Here is a 15,425-nt window from a genome sequence, read left to right as displayed (position 1 = left end):
GGGACACGAGGGGATGGGAAACTGGGGAGATCGGAGAAATCTTCATCTGGAGTCTTCTGAGGCTCCCGGGCGACCATTCACCACATGGACGGGTGGGAGCTACCGAGGGTTTCTCCACCAGCAGCCAGCACTTTTCCTGCTCTCACTGTTTGCTTGCTAGTTGTTTCTAACTTGTTGCCCAACTTCACCGGGAGGTCCTTGAAGCCAACCCTTGCCCAGATTCCACAAGGCGGCAAAGGCCCCTCCAAGTGGAAACCCAGAGCCTAACTTGTCTTTGCTGTCCTTCTCCAGCCTCTGCCATTCCCGGCTCCCTCCCTGCCGCGCCGGGCGGGTCGCCTCCCGCTGGTCCTGGATCCCAGCTGCGGGTGACCCGGCCGGTTAGCCCAGACCCTGAGGCTCCCTGAGGGGCAGGACCCGGTGCGGGTGTGGTGGCCCCAGGAAGGAACCTGGCCTGGGCTGCCCACCTTCCGCCGGCTCCCCTCCCTTCCCATTTCCCAGGGCGTCGCGATCGCGCCACAGCTCCCTATGAGTAAGCACTTTTGTGTGTGCGCGATCCCAGCTGCGGGTGACCCGGCCGGTTAGCCCAGACCCTGAGGCTCCCTGAGGGGCAGGACCCGGTGCGGGTGTGGTGGCCCCAGGAAGGAACCTGGCCTGGGCTGCCCACCTTCCGCCGGCTCCCCTCCCTTCCCATTTCCCAGGGCGTCGCGATCGCGCCACAGCTCCCTATGAGTAAGCACTTTTGTGTGTGCGCGTTCGAGTGTGTGTGTGTGTGTGTGTGTGTGTGTGTGTGTGTGTGTGTGTGTGTTCTTTCGGTAGCAGAACATCTCCGCGCCAGTCCAATGGTACCTTTCCTGTTTCCTAGCCCCCAGCCTCTCGCCGCCCTGTCGGTCCTCTAGATTCCTAGCTGCTCTGGCTCCTCAGCCTAGAGCGCACAATCTGGGCTGTGGCACCCGGGACAGCTCGGAGCTCCCGGGAGGCAGAGCCCAGAGGGCAGCCGGAGCCCCTTCCGCTGCACAGCTGCACTTGCCTCTGTTTACTTTTCTCCACCCGCAGAACTTATGCGATCTAATGAGAGGGCAGGGGACGCCGACCACCCCCGCCCCTGGCTGCTTGCCAGTCCCAAAGTTGAGCCGCCGCCGCCGCAGCCGCCCCAGCCTCTCCATAAACGTGCAGGCGGTTCCGAATGCCTGCCAGACTTCAGGCCCTAGCTAGATTTTTCCAGCCTCAGGACTTCTTGCTTCTCACCTGAACTGTATTAACATCCCCAGGAGTTCAGGTCTAGCATGGATCTGAATTGGAGAGCCTTGCCTTGTAGGACTAGACAGAAAGTACACTGGTAGTACCCTGCCTGTTAGGAGGAATGAAGATGGGGGAAGTGTGCTTGGCTGGCTGGCTGGCTGGCCTCTGTATATAGAAAATGTAGGTGAACTTAAAAACTACTGAGCACTCATCACTTTACTTGAATGTCACAATGTGTTTAAATTTGATCTCTGAGATGCAGTTTACAATGAGTGAATTCTGTCTTAGTGGCCATGATCCCGAACATGCCAATTGACATCAAAAGTCCTAAGTCTCTGGTGCCCCTAGGGTAATAGTCACATGAAGTCTTTTGACGTTAAAACCGGAGTGTTGTGGCTGAGGCCCATCAGCCCAAAATTATCACAACAAAAAAAGAGGGGAGCCAGGGTGTCAGCCCCCAGTCGAGAGACTTCTTGGATTTGGATGAGCAGAACAGAAAGGAATTATGTTACTTGATTTAAACCAAAATAAAAACAGGAGCTGCTTTAAAAATAAAAGCCTGAAATAAATTGTCCTGTGACGTAGATTTTTTTCTGTTCCCTTTCAACTCCATATGGCTTTTCTAATTTGTGTTTTTTTGTTTTTTGAGTCAGTGTCTCTCTGTGGCCCCAGCTCACCATGCTGTCCTTGATGTCTCAGAGATCTGCCTACCTCCTCCTCCTGAGTACTAGGACTAAAGTTCTGCGCCACCATGCCTGGATAACTTAAAAAAATACATACATTTTAATTTCTTTTAGGAAAGCCAACCTTCTTGTATTAATATTCTTGCATGTTTTAAATCATTTTTATTAATTCCTTGGTAACTTCATACAACGTATTTGGACCATATTTTACCCCCACCTAAACCTTTTGCTCAGGTCCCCCATTGTTCCTAAAAGCTAGTTTTGAAACCATATCTTAGAAGATAGTGTTAAGAAAATATAAGGGTCTACCCATATTACTTGGTCTGGCCTAGGCTTCACTTGAACAGTTCTCTGTATTGTGCACCTACTTACATGGGTGGATAATCCCTCGACTAAAATTAACTATCAGTTATTTGTGCTTTGGAACTAATTGGCTCAGAAATCACACCTAAAAATTAGTTGACACTGAATTTCCAAGTTGGTTGAGTAACAGGTTCACTATTTAGATTATATATTGTAAAATATGGAAACAGTGTAGCAGAGCCAGGCATGGCGGTGACAGAAATCTGTAATCCCAGCACTGGGGAGGCAGTGGCAGGAGGATCAGGAGTCCAAAGCCAAGAAAGGCAATGTAAGACCCTGTCTCAGTCAATCAATCAATCAATCAATCAGTTGGTTAATCCATCAATCAATGGAAGAAAAGAAAAAGAAACATGTAGAGGAATGTCCAAGATCAGAAGTTTAAAAGCCTTACTTCTTTGCAAAGAGGGATTCAGTTTATACATACTCATTCTTGAAAAGGATTAGTGCAAAAGCCACAAAAATGAAACTGGGGTGGCCTCAGAGGTGTCTTACCTGATAAAGGCACTAGCTGTCAATTCTGACCACTTGAGCTCACTCCCTAGGACCTGCATGGTAGAAGGAGAGAACTGGCTGGTGCTAGTTCTATTCTGACGTCCACACACCACAACACAGCACATGCACAACCACAGTACATACAACAAATAAAACAATTTATATATTTTTAAAACATTTTATTTATTATTTTTATATGTATGTAAGTGTACCCATGTCATGCAATGCACGTGGAGGACAGAAGAGGCTGTCGGATCCCCTGGAACTGGAGTTATGGACAGTTGTTAGCTGCCATGTAGGTGCTGGGATTTGAACCTGGGTCTTTTACAAGAACAGCCAGTGTTCTTAACCTCTGAGCCATCTCTCCAGCCCCAATAATTTATACTTTTAAGAGAAACTGGGAATTTAAAAGAGATTTTGGAATTTAAAAAGAGATTTTCCTTCTCAGATACTTTATTTCAGCAACCTCTGAATGGCTTGTGTGCTCCGTTTTCATCCCTGCTTGAGTTTCTGAGCCTGAAAGTTAAAACTTGCTTAAAGCACCTACTTGTGACATCCCAGACTAGCTAGGAATAGATCTAAATTGTACCTGAACGCATAGAGTTAACCCCCCCTAGTGGAAGTGAAGTGACAATATAATTTTAGATTCAATTTCTAATAAATGTTTAGTCTAAAAAAGGTAGACGTTGTCTTTGTGAAGCTCAGCACTACATACAATGAATAGACACTAATAGCCATTATTAATTTCTTAGTTTTAATCAATGTTTAGAGTCAAATGTAAAATTATATTAGTCACAGCTAGGTGAAGATAAACACTATATGACTGTTGTTATTCTGTCAATGTAAAATCATTTCAAAATAAAAATACTTTAAAGGGATGATGGTAGCACACAGCTCTCAATCCAGCATGCTGGTTGAGGGGCAAGAGGATCAGAGGTTCCAGGCCATCCTCAGCTATTAACCTAGACTGAGTTCCATGAAACTGTCTCAAAAAACCAAAAAGACTTGTTGTTGTTTTAAAGAGGTAAAATACTCCTGACTAACTGGGTGGCAGTGGTAGAGATCAGGTTTTAAAAAAAATTTATATTGAGCTTTTATACATTTTATGCAAAAGTTCTTGATCAAATTCAGACCCCCTCCCCCATCCATGCCCCCCAATCCCCCACACACACACTGGATCACATATATTCTGCCGTACATGTTAAGTCCCATTTGCACCGAAGGACAGCTGAGATGATAAATTCATTTTTAAACATTTGGAAGTCCTGTCAAAACAGAATCTTGGACCTGTGAGATGGCTCAGCTTGTAAAGGCAACTTATCACCAAGCCTGATAACCTGAGTTTGATCCCATGTACCCATGTAGTGGAAAGAGAACTGCCTCCCACTAGTTGTGCTCTGACCTCCATACATGGGCCATGGCTTGAAGGAGAGTATCCACCCCCACCCTGCTAAATAAATAAATAAATAAATAAGTAAACAAATACATACATACATACATATATACATACATACATAGAATCTGGTATAAATTCTGGTCCACAGGAATTTTCAGGAAGCCCATGACTTTAAAACCACTCTCATTATTGCTGATGTGAGATTCAGTGGTATGATCTGTTTAACTCAAAATGTTATTAAAATTAGGGGGTAGTGAGCATAATTCTTAATTTCTACAGTTAGGCCTAGCCAGGTAATGACACCTATCCTTACCAGGAACGCAAGCTAAATAAATTTCATTCTGCCTTGTACTATATTGAATAACACTGAAGTCTGAAGTATCTAGTCTTATTGATGCACTTTAAAATCTAATTGCTAAAACATGAGTAGGCTTGTGGCATTTGAAGTAGAAGGATTAATTATGACTATTGAGCTATAATTTGAGTGAGATAAGTCTTTTCTGCAAATGGTTACACATACATTAGACTTGAACATGGCGATTTATATTGGCAGAATGTCAATATCCAAGGTACTTTCAGAAAACCAATGAAATTTTGCTCATAGGTAATAGTATAATTGTTCCTGAAAAGAATGGGGCAGTTTGGTCATGGTTCTTGAGCACCAAAGTGATGCTCTTTGGGAAAAAGAAGAAAGTCTCCTTAGTGAATGCTCTACTTTAGATGTTATTTCTACTTGCTTTCCACAAAGTATACTAACATAATATTCTTGGCATATATGACAAGGATAAATCATTGTATTTGTGTTTGGTCTAGCATAATCTAAGTGGGATGTATTATATCAAGCTTTTTCTTGTTTGTGATAGATTCTAAAAGCGACTGGAATGAAATCAAATTTGAAAATGAGAATCTATCAATACAGGACAATTTGAGTATCTGTTGTTAGAATTATTTTGTACTTGCTGGTATGACAATTTTCTTTTTGGTAAAAAAAAACAACAAAGAAGGGAAAATGAATCTGGGAAAAATAAAACTAAGATTAGAAGGTTAGATGCTGGATCATGTTTTGAGTCTGTATAGTTATTTTAGGATGTGATGAATTATATAGTGTAAGCTCAGTATGTTGGTGATTTCAAAAGCTATTGGGATGCATTACTAGATATTTTTAGTTATAAAAACTTTGTTTAAAGTTATAGCAAGTGTCTGATGCTTATGTGATAGTCTCAGTCCCTCCCCCCCCTCTCTTTTTCCAGAGGGCAATATCAAGTATCTTCTATCATTTTCTACCTTATTTTGGAGACAGGGTCTCTCACTGAAACTGGAGCTTGCCTATTTGGCTAGACTGGCTGGCCACTGAGCCCCAGGGATCCTCTTGCCTCCACCTCCCCAGTGCTGTCATTACAGACACAGACTGCTGCATCTTCCTTTTATACATATGTACTGGGGATATGAACTCAGGTTCACATGCCTGCACAGCAAGCTTCACCTACAGAACCATCTCCCCAGCCCTAAAATGTCAGTCTTAGGAGAAGTTCTCATAATATGTGAGTCCATTTGTTTTCATTATAGAGGTAAGGCATTTTCAAACTATTCATAACTAAATTTGATAGTGTTGAATGCTGCCATATTCTTAGCACTTCAGAGAAAACTGCGAGTATAAATTGTTTTAAGAATGAAGGAGCACTGTTGTATGAAAATAAAAACATTAAGGGAGGGGAGGAGCATGGCAGCACAGGCCTGTAATCCCAGCACTTGAGAGGTCAATGCAGGAAAATCAGGAGTTGAAGGCCATCCTTCTGAGTTCCATAGTGAGGTCCAAGGCAACCTCAGTGGCCTGAGACCCTGTCTCAAAAAAAAAAATGTAATGCTAAGAGGGATGTATGTTGGACATGAGATCAGAGTAATTAGAATCTATGACTGGTTCTGCCACTTGGAATGTCATGTTGAGAAACTCACCTAAAATTACATCGATCTCTAACATTGAGTATATAATTGTACCAGACACCAAGCATACTCTCATTTTGGAAATTAGGAATGTCTCAAGGACTTTCATTGGCTCAAATTTCATACCTATGTTCTGGTTGTACTCAGTTATAGTCATCATTTAACTTTGTTTTTTTCAGGGCTTGGGGATGGAAGTCAGGGCCTCCTTCCTGCTAGACAAATGCTCTACTACTGAGCTACACCCCCAATCTCTCATTTTCAAAATTCTGATGCAAATGTATTGAATCAACCTAAGTATCTTGACAAATTGGCGACTCTTCAAGGTCTTCGTCAGTGGCCAGTCCTTAGATTTAATGTTAGTTCTGTTAAATACAGAGGGAATTTTCTATTATTCTTTAACAGGGATTTTGATGTAATATGTAAAAAGCTAAAGGGTTTTTTGTTTTATTTTAATCAGTGCCAAAGATCCAACGTGGCGCAAACATTTCACAAGGTAACCAAGCACTCTATTGCTAAGCTACATCTCAGGCCCACTTTTTGTTTTTTATTTTGAGACAGGGTCTTATGACACTCAGACCGGCCTCAAACTCACTTTGTAGTCCAGGCCGGCCTTTGAACTTGCAGTCCTCCTGCCTCAGCCTCTCAAATACCTCGATTATGGAATTGCATTATGATTCTGGTTATACACTGATTTTATAATATGAGAAAACTTAAGATGTCTTAAAGCTTAGAAATGTGATGACAAGGGAAGTGTTGGTCATTCTAAAAGGCATTGCGCATGGGATGTCTGGTCATTTATTTCTCTGCTGTGTGGGTAGATAGGTCATTTCCAGTTAATCACTGTTGTTCTCTGGACTCATATCTGGAGTTTGCTTTATGTTTGAGCCATCTGTTTCTAATCTGCACATTTCACAAGCATGCCGAAAGGATAAGCCAGCTATGTGAAACCTTGGCTGTTTAGCAGACAGGTGTGGTATAAATCCAGCATGCTGCAACAATGTATCATAAGCATGCTAGGGCTTTTACAGGAGTTTTTAGAGGGTTGGGGTATGACTCAGTGGAAGAACACTTGTCTGACATGCTTGAGGCCCTGGCTTCTGTTCCCCAACACACACACACACACACACACACACACACACACACACACACACACACAGAGAGAGAGAGAGAGAGAGAGAGAGAGAGAGAGAGAGAGAAATGTCATTTCTCATTATTTAAGTCCTGCACAGTCCTACTTGTCAATAAATGTTCTCCAGCTACCTAATTTTACAAGCAAAGGGATAATGCTAAGCCTAGCATAAGGGTATGAAAATCAGAGGTGGCTGATATCAAAAGAATAAAAAAAGTTTTTTTGGTCTTTTTGATACAGGGTCTCCCTGTAGCCCCAGCTGGCCTGGAACTCACTATGTAGACCAGTCTGGCCTTGAACTTACAGAGATCTGCCTGCCTCTGCCTCCCAAGTGCTGGGATTAAAGGTGTGCACCACCACATCACCAAGAATGCACGTGCCTCTAATCCCAGCCCTCGGGAGGCAGAGGCAGGCGGATCTCTGTAAGTTCAAGGCCAGACTGGTCTACATAGTGAGTTCCAGGCCAGCTGGGGCTACAGGGAGACCCTGTCTCAAAAAGACCAAAAAACAAAAAAAATAATGTACTATTTCCCTATAATCCTTCCTTCAAATACTATACAGAAGAGCCTGTTAATGTTATTGATTCAGGGATAATTTTCCCTTATTAACAAACGACTGAGTAGTATTTTTTCTTCAGTAGTTGTCATTGCAAAGTCTGCTTTCCTGCCATGTGTGTCCCATTGCCCACACCTTCCCCAGCACCTCTTTTGACTTTCTCATGGTTTCCCTTTAGTTTAATGACCCATATGGACATTCATATTCTGCTTATGTACAAATGCAAGTAAGTTATCAGATAAAATGCCCATATGCCATTTTCCCAGCAAATTTCACAATTTCATTTTTCTTTATGGCTAAATAAAATTATCCAGTGTGTATGTGCCAAATTTTCTTTAGATGTTTATCTACTGATAGACACGTAGGCTGATTCCATTTCCTTGCTATTGTGAACAGAGAATCAATAAACATGTGTGAGAAAATATCTCTGTGGTAGGGTACAGAATCCTTTTGGCATATACCAAGAGGTAGGTATACTTGTGTTGAATGGCAGTTCTATTTTTAATTAATTTTTTACAATTAAAAATTTATTCATTTATTATTTATGTATGTGTGTGCATATGTGTTTGCATACAGTTGTGCCATGGCACATGTATGGAGGTTAGAAGACAGCCTGTGGAAAGAATTTGCTTTCCCGTGCCGTGCTACTACATGGGTCTAAAATATTGAACTCAGGTCATCGTGTTTAGAAAATGGTGCTTTTACCTGTTGTTCTAACTTGCCAGGCCAGGTAAATGACTTTTGAAAATAACCAAGAATCAAAGCTAGAACGATGGCTTGGTGGTCAAAAGCGCACACTGCTCTTGTAAAGGACCAGAGCCTCATTCTCAGCTCTTACACTTCCAGTGCCTCACAACTGCCTGTAGCTCCACTTCTGTGCAGATCTGACAACTCTGGCCTCTAGAGGTACCTAGACATGTGTGCATCCCCAAACACATGCACACATACACATAATTTAAAATAATAAAAATAAATATTAAAGCAATTACAATAAAAAGAAAGAAAATAAAAATTCACATGATTACTTCTGAAAAGTGGTTCTTTTTACTACTAGAAATCATTTTTTTGTGAAATGTGAACTCTTCTGCTATCTTTGATTTCAAAGGTTTATTTATTTTTTTTAATTTTTTTTTTTTTTGGCCTTTTTGAGACAGGGTCTCCCTGTAGCTCCAGCTGGCCTGGAACTTACTATGTAGAGCAGGCTGGCCTTGAACTCATAGAGACCCACCTGCCTCTGCCTCCTGAGTGCTGGGATTAAAGGAGTGCATCATCACACCCAGCTATTTTTTAAATATTTTATAGGTTTTATTTTGTGTATGAGTATATTGCTTGCATGTAGGTAGGTGCACCCGTGTGGTTCAATGCCTGTGGAGGTCAGAAGAGGGCATTGGACTCCCTGGAACTAGAGTTATGGACAGTTACTAACTGCCATGTGGATGCTAGGAATCAAACCCAGGTCCTCTGCAAGAGTAATCAGTGCTCTTAACTGCTGAACCATCTTTCCAGCCCCAGTTTAACAGGAAAGGTATTTTGTGTAATCTTCAAACCATGGATTGAAAATAGGAGATTGATTCTCTTAAGTTGTGATGTACATACACACAAAAATATGAATATATATAAGTAATATAATTATATGTAAATATAGAAAGTGCTTTCTATAAAATGCAATGTGAGCAGTAGAAAAATCTTAGCTTTTCATATTGTTGTGTTCTCCACAATAACTCCAATTGTAGTGTTGTACTCAGACTGACATTCTGTTATTGATACTGAATAATACAGTCTTTCATAGAATATTTTAAGTTTGGTGCTAGCTGTTGAACTCAGGGCCTTATGTATACTAAGAATGTGCTCTGATGCTGAGGTATATCCTTAGCCAGGACAACTATGATTTAGAAATTTTTTTGTCTATATTTCTTGATTATATATTTTTATCTGGGGTATTTATTGTCCTTTCAATATCATGGGACTGGTACTTCAAGCCAGGGAAAAAGTACTGTTATAAACTGTTACATGTTCATCCAGATGTGAACAATTTAAGAAATTGTCCTTGGACACATTTTATTGCTATAATATTCAGTAAATATGAATTCTTCAATCTATTAAGAAGATGTCTTAAGTACTGCCTCTTTAAGGACTTTTTTTGAGACAGTGTTGCTATATAACCAAGTCTGGCCTTGAAGTTATGGAAGCCCTCATGCCTCAGCCTCCCAATTATGGACTTAAGATGTTTATGATCAACTTGTTTTTAATAAAAAGTTACAGCACTGTTGTAAAAATTGGAAACAGAAAAGTACTTATGGAGAAAAAATACTCATAAATGTACCACCTGCTCATATTTTCATCTATTTGTTTCATATGGCGATAGTTTTAAAAATTGAAGGTTGGGGTTGGGGATTTAGCTTAGTGAAGGAGCACTTGCCTTGCAAGTGCAAGGCCCTGGGTTCAGTCCTCAGGTCCAAAAAAAAAGACAAAATAACAAAAATTGAAGATTGAAGATTTACTCTTACCTGGCATTTGCTAGGTCCTGGCTTCTACCCCAACATCAAAAAGTAAAGAAAAAGCGCAGTAGACAAAACTTTATAAATACTGTTCTCTCTCTCTCTCTCTCTCTCTCTCTCTCTCTCTCTCTCTCTCTCTCCTATCTCTCATTCTCTCCCTCTTCCTTGTTCCTTACTCCTTCTTTCCTTTCTTTTGGTGTTCGTGAACACAAGGCTTTGTTCATATTAGGCAAGCACTCTATCACTGTTATAACCCCAGAGGGCCCCTCACATTCTGTGTCTTTTCTGAAACGGGATTTTGCTATTCCAGGCCAACCTCAAATTCCAGATCCTCCCTAATGCTAAGATTATAGTCTCAGAATTTGCCAGTATTTCTCTCTCCCTCTCCCTCTCCATCTCCCTCTTTGCCTCCCCCTCTTTCTCCTTACCCCACCTGATGCACAAAACTACTACATCTAATATCATTTTTCACTTACAATATTGTGATACTATTTTGAAGGTAATTCAATATTTTTGAAAATGTATAAAATCTCTATGGTATACTGTACAGTGGAAATTCTGTGTTTTATTTCCCTAATTCTGAGTTGTTGAACATATACATTGTATCCAGATCTTATTGCTAATGCTTCAGTGAACATCCTTTCACAAAAATCATTTTGCAGCTCCACAGTTATTTCTTAAGAGAGAAATTGCAATGATTGTTTAAAAGATGGAAAAAGATGAGTCTTTTTGACCATCTCTGATATTTAAACAGTGGCTTAAGCAAAGGGATAATGGGGGCATGTAGCTTACTGGTACAGTGCTTGCTTAACATTGGAGACTCTGATTTCCATTCCCACCACAGTAATTAATAATAATAATAATAATAATAATAATAATAAAAGCTTGATTTTAGACAGTGGCAAAATAGAATCCCCCCACCAAGCCAAACCAGGCTTTTTTTTTCATATATGTAGTCTGTTGTGCCATCTGTAACTCTAAAGTAGAAACAGCTTATGTAAGAGTCTTAGAAATATTTTGCCTTCTTCTAATCTAGGTAACAAGAGCAAAGCATAAAGAAGAACAATCCTGTGGTGAGTGCTATCATAAGCTCTACTTTTTGACTCAAGAGAAACATTGTTTTCAAGAAGCCATTACATATCAGGCAATATAAAACTCAATTCAAGTCTGCAAAGGTCAGCTATTATCATAAATATTCAGTTTCCTAAATGTACTTTAAAATTTTTTAAATTTTAGGTTAACATAAAAACTAACGGCATTTCATCATGACATCTTCATACATATGTTAACAACTGTATTAGTTATTTTTCTGTGGTTGTGATAATGGTAATTCATAGAAGGAAAAGTTTCTTTGGGCTTATGACTGCGGAGCTTTAAAAGTCCATCAAGGTGTGGAGGCATACAGCAAGCTGCAGGCATGGAGGCTTGAGAGGGAAGCTGGGAGCTCATATCTTTAAGTACACATAAGAAATTGAGAGACAGTTGGAAGTGGTATGAGGCTATGAACTCTGGAGGCCTACCCTCAGTGACACAATTCCTCCAGCAAAGCCACACCTCTTGACCCTCCACTAACAGCACCACTAACTAAGAACCAAGTGTTCGATACACGAACCTATATATTTCTCACTCAGTCCACCACAAAGACAATAATTAATCCTGGAAGTGCTTATACGACTGCAGATAGACTTTCATTTCAAGTTTTTGGTACCTTAAGCTACTTTGATATCAATCAATAATCTTTTAGTTAAACTCAAAATTGTTCATTTCTTTTCAGTTGCTTAAGTACTATAATTAAATAGAAGTCAAATAGTGGTAAAAATTCTGATGCTGACACTCTGTGCATGGGTTCAGAACAATATGGTAACACTCGAAATTATAAGCATGTGATTTCAGCAATATTTTTGTCTATTTAAATTTATCCCAGACTGCTGCTTCCCACCCAGACCATTCCAGTTGCTTTTATTACTTCCCATGATAGATCACCCTCCCAAAAGACTTGCTTGCTTTGGGCATTAATTGACTTCCAAAATAAGATAGGAAAGGTGTGCCTGAAGCAACCACAGGTTCTCAACACTTTGCAATGGCTGTGCCATTTCATATGTCTATGGTATTAAGGAGAATTCTTAACTCTTCTAAACCACAACTTCTCCATCTGTAAAATAATAATACTACTACTTACTTCTCAATGTCCTTAGAATTAAATGAGAGACTGATGTAATGGCACATGTTTGTAATCCTAACACTTGGGAGGTGGAGGCAGGAAAATCAGAAGTTCAAGGACATCCTCAGCTACTAAGTGAGTTTGAGGCTAGCTTGGTCTACATGAGACCCATCCCCCTCCTGCCAAAAAGAAGAGTTAGATGAGAACACTTATAAACCAACTAGCTTATAGTACATTTTCAACAAATGTTTCTGATTATAGCTCAATTAATGTTTTACATTATCCTTGTCTTATATCTGGACTTCTTAATGTTCCTATAATTTGAACCTTTTTATCTTATCATCATATACTACTAAAATATGGGGTGGCACCAGAAAGATAGCTCAGTGGTTAAGAGTTCTTGCAGATCTCATTTCCATTCCCAGCAAACATATGGTGACTTACAACCATCTCTGCTCTAACTCCAGTTCCAAGGCATCCAATCCCCCTTCTGGCTTCTGTGGTCAATTGCACTTACATGCCTATACCCATACACAGACACACATGCATACACACAATTAAAAATTAAAAATAAATCTAAAAAATAAAAATAGGATGAGTTTTTGTTTTATTTTTCATTTATTTATTTGTGGGTGCGTGTGTGAAGGTCAGAGGACAACTTTCGGAAATCAGTTCTCTCCAACATTTAGGTCCTAGAGATTGAACTCAGGTCATCAGTCTTGGCAACAAGTACCCTTGCCCACTAAGCCATTTTGCAGCCCTTGTTTGCTTTATTTAATGCCATTGTGAGAAAACTGCTTTCTGTTGCTTTTCATTGTGAATAGAGATGGTATAAGCAAAGCTGTAGGTTGAAAGTGTCACTTTGCTTACCTCAGAAACCTATATATCATTTAGTTCATCTTTTGATGAGGATGAGCTATCCAACAGTCAAAAGTACTTCCTTTCAAGGGAAATTGGAAACGTGACTCCTAATAAGTTACAGACACAATTTACAACAATCTCATTGTCATTAACAAATAGAGCTTAAGCATAGATGAAAGGTAATAAATAGTTAATGTTGATGCCTGGTTTGGCAGTTGGGGGTAATGCATCAAGATTTTCAGGGTTTTCACAATAATAAAAATGTGAGTGTTACAAAATTTACTTTGGGGAGAAACAGCATAGGCAAAAAAATTAGAGAAAACTGAAATGTTAAAAAGGCATAGTGTTATAAATTAAATCAATGTCTTTCTTTAAAAGAAAATAACGTGTGTGAGTGTATATGCCCCCATGTAGAGGTCAGAAGACAGCTTTCAGGAATTGGAGTCCTTGTTCTTGGCTTCTGGGATTGAACTGAGGTTGTCAAGCTTGAGATAAGTGCTTTCACCAACTATGTGGTTGTTCCATCTGTAAATATCTATCTAAAACAGTATATAACCTTTAGAAATTGGTAAATTATATTTGTTAGTTTTTCCTTCAGTGGAACTTCAAAATCAAAAACAAGGAAATGAACGCTATTGAAACATTCAACAAATATTTTAAACAATTTGTGGATCTCAATTACAGCTGTCGCAAAATCATTTTTGTTAGTGGTTATAAATAATTACTTTTCTCTCTGGGTGTGTGTGTGTGTATGTGTGTGTGTGTGTGTGTGTGTCTAGTGATTGAACTGAAGGCATTGGGTGTGCTAGCATTTTTTATTTATTTATTTATTTTTATTTTGAGGCAAGGTCTTGCTAAGTTACTCAAGTTGGCCTTGATCTTGTTTCAGCCTCTGAAGTAGCTGGATTACCAAACCTGGTTAAATAATTCAATTTTAATTATTTCATCCTGTAATAATTAAAAACTGATATAACCAACTTGTCATTCAATCAAGATAACAAAAAATTACATCAACAGATTACATGTTCAAAAACAGAAGTCAGCTCATGCATTCGCTTTTTTACCTAAAATCAAAGTATTGCAGTTTTAGATGCGCCTTCAGAGGAAAATCAAGCTAGAGTACAGTGTAGATGTAAGCAGCAAATGAAAAAAACTTACAAAATTAGAGATCCGTATAGGGATGAAGGGAAATGTGATATGCTTGGAACCTTGAAGTCTGTTAGTATTGAAAAAAAAAATAACGAAAGGAGGTGGCCAAGCCCAGGATACGGCTCAGTTGATGAGTGCTTGCCTAGCATATATGAAGCTCTGGGTTTGATCCGGCACACCATGAACTGAGCATAATGGTACAAGCCTAAAAGACCCAGCACACAGGAGGTGAAAGGAAGTGGAACAGAAGGAGGTGGAGGGAGGAAGCTCAGAAGTTCAAGATTATGTTCAAAGCCAGCCTGGGATACATGAGACCCTGTCTCTTTAAAAAGTCTATAGGACAATCACGAATGCATGTTAACTCATGCAAACATTAAAATGTACTCACTCAGTCTTGAAGTCTATCTATCTATCTATCTATCTATCTATCTATCTATCTATCTATCTATCATATATCTATCTATATATATATATATGTATATATTTATATACCATACATAACTATACATGTAATAGTTAACTAAAGTGATAATATGGGCAATATTTTCTATTCATGAATGGTTTCATAATTTATTAAGTTAACAGAAGGTTTTCATGAAAATTATTCAGTACGCAGGCTCCAAAGAAGGAGAAGATAAACTCCTGCAATGTGGTAGAATAGAAAAAAGTAATACTGGTTGTAACGAAACCCAAAATTATGGTAATTTTTATTAATGTGTGTACTCGCACTCATTTGAAGGTCAGAGGACAACTGTTGGGAATTGGTTCTCACCCTCTACCATTTTGAGGCAAAGTCTCCTGTTTCTGCTGCTGTGCTGTTTGCTCCCTCCAGCTTCCAAGGCAATTCTCCTGACTCCACTTCCTATCTCTCTGTGAAAGTGTTGGGAATACACATACTTGCCACCACATCTGGCATTTTATGTGGGTTCTGGGATTGAACTTGGGTCATCAGCACCTT

The 15,425-nt window shown here is 39.7% G+C and overlaps 1 protein-coding gene across 1 annotated transcript in view; it reads left to right on the top strand.

The window, feature by feature from the left end:
- The window catches only part of Pls3 (plastin 3), a gene marked incomplete in the record, with an annotated part of 117,716 nt that overhangs the window by 175 nt on the left and 102,116 nt on the right, over positions 1-15,425 (top strand). Inside the window, 1 exon segment of the mRNA XM_029567592.1 lies at positions 11,333-11,369.

Source organism: Nannospalax galili, unplaced genomic scaffold, assembly GCF_000622305.1.
Source record: "Nannospalax galili isolate Female #2095 unplaced genomic scaffold, S.galili_v1.0 scaffold641, whole genome shotgun sequence".
Classification (NCBI taxonomy): Eukaryota; Metazoa; Chordata; class Mammalia; order Rodentia; family Spalacidae; genus Nannospalax; species Nannospalax galili.
The sequence above is the reverse complement of the archived record's forward strand: the minus strand, read 5'-3'. Positions and strand labels throughout refer to the sequence as shown.